The sequence below is a fragment of the Quercus suber genome, unplaced genomic scaffold (genome assembly GCF_002906115.3).
Source record: "Quercus suber isolate HL8 unplaced genomic scaffold, Cork oak 2.0 scaffold_150, whole genome shotgun sequence".
Lineage (NCBI taxonomy): Eukaryota > Viridiplantae > Streptophyta > Magnoliopsida > Fagales > Fagaceae > Quercus > Quercus suber.
In genome coordinates, this window is record NW_027069611.1 from 160,883 (window position 1) to 168,214 (window position 7,332).

The 7,332-nt window shown below is 37.2% G+C and overlaps 1 long non-coding RNA gene across 1 annotated transcript; it reads right to left on the reverse strand.

Moving 5' to 3' along the window:
- Positions 1-2,871: 2,871 nt before the first annotated feature.
- On the reverse strand, positions 2,872-4,719 carry LOC136069080 (uncharacterized). Its single transcript, XR_010630357.1, has 2 exons — positions 4,576-4,719; positions 2,872-3,383 (listed from the first exon to the last, which is right to left on the reverse strand). It is a non-coding gene; the product is annotated as an uncharacterized LOC136069080 (long non-coding RNA).
- Between the last annotated feature and the right edge of the window lie 2,613 nt (positions 4,720-7,332).

Consider the following 7,332-nt stretch of genomic DNA (forward strand, 5'->3'; position numbering starts at 1 on the left):
CTAAACAATGATTAACAGTGCAGTAACCAACTAACTACCAAAGGACTAGCAACAATACTAACTAACTTAACTAATTGACTCACTTAGCACCCTTGGTACAACTCAGCAGCTCACTCAGTGGCCTTATATCAATACTCCCCTCCTCAAAGCACCTTGCCCACAAGGTGAGGAAACTGCTATCGGAGTTGATATATATCTTCCCAAGTAGCATCCTCTGGAGTGCACCCCTGCCACTGCACCAAAACTTGAGTGACTGCTCTATTCCTAAGCTGGAGAGACCTATCCTTCAAGATTGCCATAGATTCCAGAATGAAAAAACCTTCTGATGTAACAGTTGGAAGTTGAGAGATAGGAGTAACCTGGTGTCCCAACTTAGCCTTGAGACAGGAAACATGGAAAACATGGTGAATCTGAGAACCTGGGGGTAATTCTAGTTTGTATGCCACTGCTCCAACCTTTTGTATGACTTGGAAAGGACCATAGAACTTTGGAGACAACTTACCAAGTGTGTTTTGCTTCAAGGACCTTTGCTTATAGGGCTGCAACCTCAGATACACACAATCCCCCACTGCAAAACTCCTCTCAAATCTGTACTTGTCTGCTTGAGACTTCATTCTTTCTTGAGTGAGCAGCAAATTCTACTTAAGTAATGACAAAACTTGATACCTATACTTCAAATGCTCATCAATAGCTCCCACCAGAGTTGTTCCAAGGATATAATCTAACAACCTTTGAGGTGAATAACCATATAAAGCTTCAAAAGGAGTTAACTTGGTAGAGGCGTGAAAGTTGGTGTTAAACCAAAATTCAGCTAATGGTAACCATTCTACCCAAGCAGTAGGCTTATCAACTGCAAAAGCCCTCAAATATTGCTCTAAACTCCTGTTTACCACTTCAATTTGACCATATGTGTCGGGATGGTAAGCTGAAGACATGACTAACTCCACACCTTGAAGTTTCATTAATTCACTCCAAAAACGAGAGGTGAAAACTGGATCCCTATCACTTACCACAGAAGCAGGCATACCATGTAATTTGAAAATGAATTGCATATATAAAGATGCAACCTTAGATGCAGTATAATGATGGGACAAGGCAATGAAATGGACATACTTAGTGAACTTGTCCACTACTACCAAGATTACATTCTTCAATTGAGATCTAGGTAGTCCCTCAATAAAGTCCATGCTCACAACTAGCCAAGGTTTGGAAGGAATAGGTAAAGGTTGAAGCAATCCAGCTGGTTTACAGTTTTCATACTTGACCCTTTGACAGATGTCACATACCTTGATGTCCTGTTTCAAATCTTTCTTCAAGCCAAACCAATAAAAATCTTGTTTCACTCTATGTAAGGCCTCCAAATAACCTGAGTGCCCCCTAGTGGTCCATTATGGACATGTTGTAAGATTGAGGAATTGAGAACACTTGTAGGTCCCAAATAAATTATACCCTTAAAGAATAGTAGTCCATTAACTAAGGAGAATCCCTTAGGGGTTATACCACCAGTCTGAGAGATGGATAGAATGGATTGAATAGTTGGATTAGATGCATAACTAGCCTTGAGTTCAACTACCCAAGTTGGAGTAGGGAAGGAAATGATACATAAAGTTCCCAAGGTAGTAGTAGCTGAAGTGGTTAAATCAGTAACAGCATTACCAACTACAGATTCATGACACCCTTGAGTTGAAATTTCAGCTAACTCAGACTCTTCCACTCTCCATGACAAAACATCTGCCACCACATTATCAGTACCCTTCTTGTATTCAACAACAAAGGCATAGTCTAACAACTTAAACAACCATTTTTGTGGAATTGGTATGCCTATTTTCTGATGTAGCAAATACTTGAGACTTTGCTGGTCTGTTTTGATGATAAATGCATTACCAAGCAAAAAATGTCTCCACTTCTTCACTACAGTAACTAAGGCTAAAAATTCTTTCTCATAAGTGGATGAGGCAAGGGCTCTACCTTTTAATGCTTGACTATGAAAAGTAATGGGCCTTTGCTCTTGCATTAAAATAGCACCTAAGCCATGTCCTGAAGCATCACATTTCACTGTGAATGTCTTAGAGAAATCAAGCAAGGCTAACACAGGAGGGCTAGACATAGCCAATTTGAGTTGATGGAAGGCTTCTTCAGCTTCATAATTCCAAGAAAAAGAGTTTTTCTTCAAAAGTGTTGTTAAAGGGGCTGCAATGTGACCATACCTTCTGACAAATTTCCCGTAATAGCCAATGAGGCCTAGGAATCTCCTCAGTGTCACGCCCCAAACCCCAAAAGGTCCAAAGTATGAGAAAGATGTCTCAAAGTACTTATAGATTTTTCATTTTTGACAATCCAATCCACATAAATCATATCAAGTACCAACATCAAGAATTATTATAATAATTCCATTGAATATACTCTCAACTCAATGTCACGCCCCAAACCCCAAATTGTCTAAAGCATGAGAAAAACGTCTCAAAGTACCTATAGATTTTTCATTTTTGAAAATCCAATCCACATAAATCATATCAAGTACCAACATCAAGAATTATTATAATAATTCCATTGAATATACTCTCAAAAGAAGTCAGAGCTCTAAACAGTAATTACAAGAACCATTGGCCACAAAAGAATAGAGGTCTGAATAAATAATTACATAACATCAGCTTGTCCCATCAGTGGGAATAAAATCACAACCACTATAATGTATAAAAGAATGAGTCACGCCTATTCTAAAATGTACATCATTTAATATCTCCATTACAAAAGTTCAGCCTCTATCAGTAGTTAGTCTAACTATTGTTAGCCACCACAAAGCTGTCTCAAAAGATTGTTGCTTACTCTGAAAATTTTATAAAATAATGGAATGAGACAGAGCCCAGTAAGTAGCATAATTAATGGGGTTGAGGGAAATGCAAATTCCATTTTCAATAATAGTAATATGATATGACAAGAATGATTGAATAATGAAACACAAAGTTTCTCAAAGTAAATACCTTGAAATTATATACTATAATTTCTGAGCACCAACAATATAATTTCCAAAGTCAAAATATCTAACATAAAGTAAATTATCACAAATATACCACACTACCACATAGACCGGTCAGGAGGTTCACCTATTCACAACTGGCATAATATTGTCCTCTTTGGTATACAGACTCTTGGCCCCATAGACAGCAGCCTCACCCATACCTTCAAGATTTTTCTCTCCCCCCATGGGCAGCAAAAAGAGCATATCAAATAGGACCTCTCTTGCATGTGGTCTCTTGGCCCCATGGGCAGCAGTCTCACCCACACATAATCAAGAGACCTCTTCCCTCCATGGGTAGCAGGGAAGAACACGTCATCCAAAGTGAAAAGATACTGACCTGGATTTGATTTCGTTGTCACAAAGACTACGGAAACCAAATCAGATGATCATCGAGAAATCACACATGACATGATGTTAAAACCACATAAAGCTCACAAGTTACATTACTTTGAAACACATAGTTTATATCCAAGTAGTTTCAGAAAAATCTTAAATAATCTAACTTCTACAAAGTTTGTAAGGTTTTCAACTTCATTCTTGTCATGAGATTTTCTATCAATTTCCCACATAACAAGACAAGATAAACATCTTTAAATTTTATAATATACCATAAAATCCATGATTTCCTTATCAAAGATTTAAATAAAAGATGCTCATTTTATCATATCAACAATTCATGCATTTCTCCAAATGCAATACCAAATATGATGCATTTTCATATATATATATATAATCATATATATATTAAGGTTACGACACAATAGTTTTTAGGAAAATATAGTTTCCATAGGTAGTTTCCAATAGCGTGTCTAACCCAAAAACAACAGTTATGCAACATGGTTATTTTCCAAAAATCCTATTAAAAAGCTACTCACCTTGCAACCGTAAAAGTCTAATTCTCCAAGTTCCAAGGAGATTATCTAGAACCTAAATAATATTAAGTAAACCTATCACAATAAGTATAGAACTTGAAATTGTATCTACCTACAATTTAGGAATTGCTAAATGAGCACTTAATTAGGCAAGCTTAGTATTTAACCTCATCAATACTAATATATTCCACTTCCAAAGTTTCTCAACAAATTGCTTCACAAGGCATTAACTCCAATTTATAAAGTTAACCCATTTAATATCATCTCCAACATCATGACTAGCTTCCAAAAAATTTACACTACATCATTAAGAGACCCATGAAAACAAAATCAAAATATCCTCCAAGACAAGAAATTTAGAACTTCAACTAACTCCAAATAAACCCAATGGCAATGGAAAAATTAGATTTACCAACCATCACATGTTTTAACTCAAAATCTCTAATTTTCCACCATACATAAACCTTAAGTAGTCATCATTAGCACAAATCATAAACCCATTCTTCAAATAATTCCACCAATGCAAAAACCATACATAAAAACACATAAATATCACTTTCAATGCTCATAAATTACATGGGTACCATTATTAAAGCTTAGATAAAAATATAACCTCAAGCAAATATTAAACCTACCAAAAAGAATAGAAACTTTTACTTCAAATAAAGGGATGATGATGCTTACGGATTCCTAAGGATTTTTCTGGTGGTCTTGCTGGAAAATGATGGTGAAAATGGTGGTGGTGGTGGTGTGGAAGTACCAATGAGAGAGGATATAAGAGTAGAGAAGAGTGTGTTTAAGTGAAAAGAAAAGAAAAAGGAACAAATGAGAGATATGGCCGGACATGAGAGGGTGAGATGGATTGAAATGAGTGGTAGGTAGTGGGGTTAGGTGGAGCACATGGGAACTTCAAAAAATCTTATCTGTACTTTTTCTTTTTCTTTTTTGACTAATTGGGACGTTACACTCAGAGATTTAACATTCTTAGGTACAGGCCATTCTTGCATAGCCTGGATCTTCTTAGGGTCAGTTTTTACACCTTCCATAGAGATGATATGTCCAAGATATTCTACTTCCATACAAGCAAACATGCATTTGGACATCTTAGCATACAATTGATTCTTAGCCAACACTTCCAAAACAGCTCTAAGATGTTCCACATGGTCAATCATGCTTCTATTATACACCAGAATGTCATCAAAGAAAACTAGAATAAACCTTCTAAGATATGGCTTAAACACCTGATTTATTAAGGATTGAAAGGTAGAAGGTACATTTGTTAACCCAAAGGGCATTACCAAAAATTCATAGTGCCCTTCATGAGTCCTAAAAGCAGTCTTAGGAATATCTTGTTCTCTCATTCTGATTTGATGATATCCAAACCTCAAGTCTCATCAAAGAAAACTAGAATAAACCTTCTAAGATATGGCTTAAACACCTGATTTATTAAGGATTGAAAGGTAGAAGGTACATTTGTTAACCCAAAGGGCATTACCAATAATTCATAGTGCCCTTTATGAGTCCTAAAAGCAGTCTTAGGAATATCTTGTTCTCTCATTCTGATTTGATGATATCCAAACCTCAAGTCTAATTTGGAAAAAATGCAAGCCCCATGTAATTCATCCAAGAGTTCATCTATAACAGGAATAGGGTATTTGTCTTTTATAGTAGCTTGATTTAATGCCCTATAATCTATACACATACACCATGAACCATCTGATTTTCTTACTAAAAGGATAGGGGAAGCAAAAGGGCTTCGACTATTTTGTACAAAACCTACTTCCAACAACTCCTTCACTATTTTTTCAATTTCAGTTTTTTGGTAGTATGGATACCTGTATGGTCTTTGGCAGATTGGCTGAGTCCCCTTCTTGAGGTTAATCTGATGCTCATGCCTCTCATAGGAGGTAAGCCCACTGGTGTAGCAAAAACTCCATGGAACTCTCGCAACAAAGTAGCAATCTCAACTGGGAGGGAAGATTGCTCTATTGTTGAACCATGAGTTGTTATCTGCAAAATCAATCCCTTCCTAGTAGGTTCTTTGAAGAATTGAACCCCATCTTGTATCTCAGGACCTGTTGATTGAGTTTTAATTCCTTGCAACACCACTTGCTTGCCTTCATAAGTAAATTCCATAGAAAAGTGTTTGAAATCCCAGTTGATGACTCCTAAGGTACCAAGCCACTGAGTCCCCAAAACCAAGTCACAACCTCCCAATGGCAACACATGCAGTTGAACCATGAAAATCTAACCATGTATGAACACAAGAACATCCTTGCACAATCCTTGTGTCTTGATGGTCTCCCCATTGGCCAGCTTCACTTCAAGAATCTGTGACACGTCAACTGGAATTTGAAGACTAGGAATTAAGGATGCATCAATAAAGTTGTGAGTGCTTCCAGAATCCATAAGAATTACCAAGAAAACAGTTTTGATTCTTCCTTCAACTCTCACTGTTCTTGGAGTAGGACTACCAACCAAGGCATAAAGAGTAATTTCAGCTTCTACCTCCTTTTCTTGTACCCTAACAGTGGTAACCCCATTTTCAATCTCAGTAAGTTGTACCCCACAACCAGAATCTTGGACCATCTCTACTCCTTCCAGCAAAAACAGAGTAACATTCTTACATTTATGCCCAGGTACCCACTTATCATCGCAATTATAACAAAGGCCCCTTTTTTTTTTCTTTCTTCCATTTGAGCAGGAGAAATCCTTTTAATTGGAATTTTGTTCCTAATGTTAACTGGTGTAGTAATTCTTGGTAAACCAAGCAAGGAAGGCCTAACTTGCTTAGGTGAACCCTTGTAACTGGCAGCCTCACAGGTAGCCTCACCTCATCCTTTAAGCCACTTAGAAAATAGCTTGATTTGTGTTATGGAGACAACCCCTTTATCCTACTAGATAAAACATCGAATTCCCCTTTGTATAGTGCCACTGTTGATGTTTACCTCAACCTAGTCAAAGCCTCCATGGGATCATCATAGGCTGTAGGCCCAAATCTGATTAACAAAGCTTGTACCAATGCCTCCTAGTTACCAAATACACCAGCATCTACACCTTCTTGAAACCAAACCAAGGCTTCTCCATCCATGTGAAAGGATGCCATCATCAACTTCTCATGTTTTGGTATCCTATAGTACTTGAAGTACTGATTGGCTTTGTAAATCCAAGAAGTTAGCTCCTCACCACAAAATCTAGGAAAATCTAGCTTCACAAGCCTTAACATGCTTGGGACGAGACTATGGTTGTTAAGAGCTTTAGGGGTGTGTGAATTCTCATGGTTAGGTTCTTCATTTTCTGCAGCATTTAGCTTCTATAATATTGTAGCTAATTGTTAGCTCATTTCATTCAGTGTACAAGTGTGAATGCAGGTAATCTTATGAATTTCTTGTAGGTCTTTGGTGTGGTGGTCTGTGGTGGATTTGAGGGAAGCAATGGTTT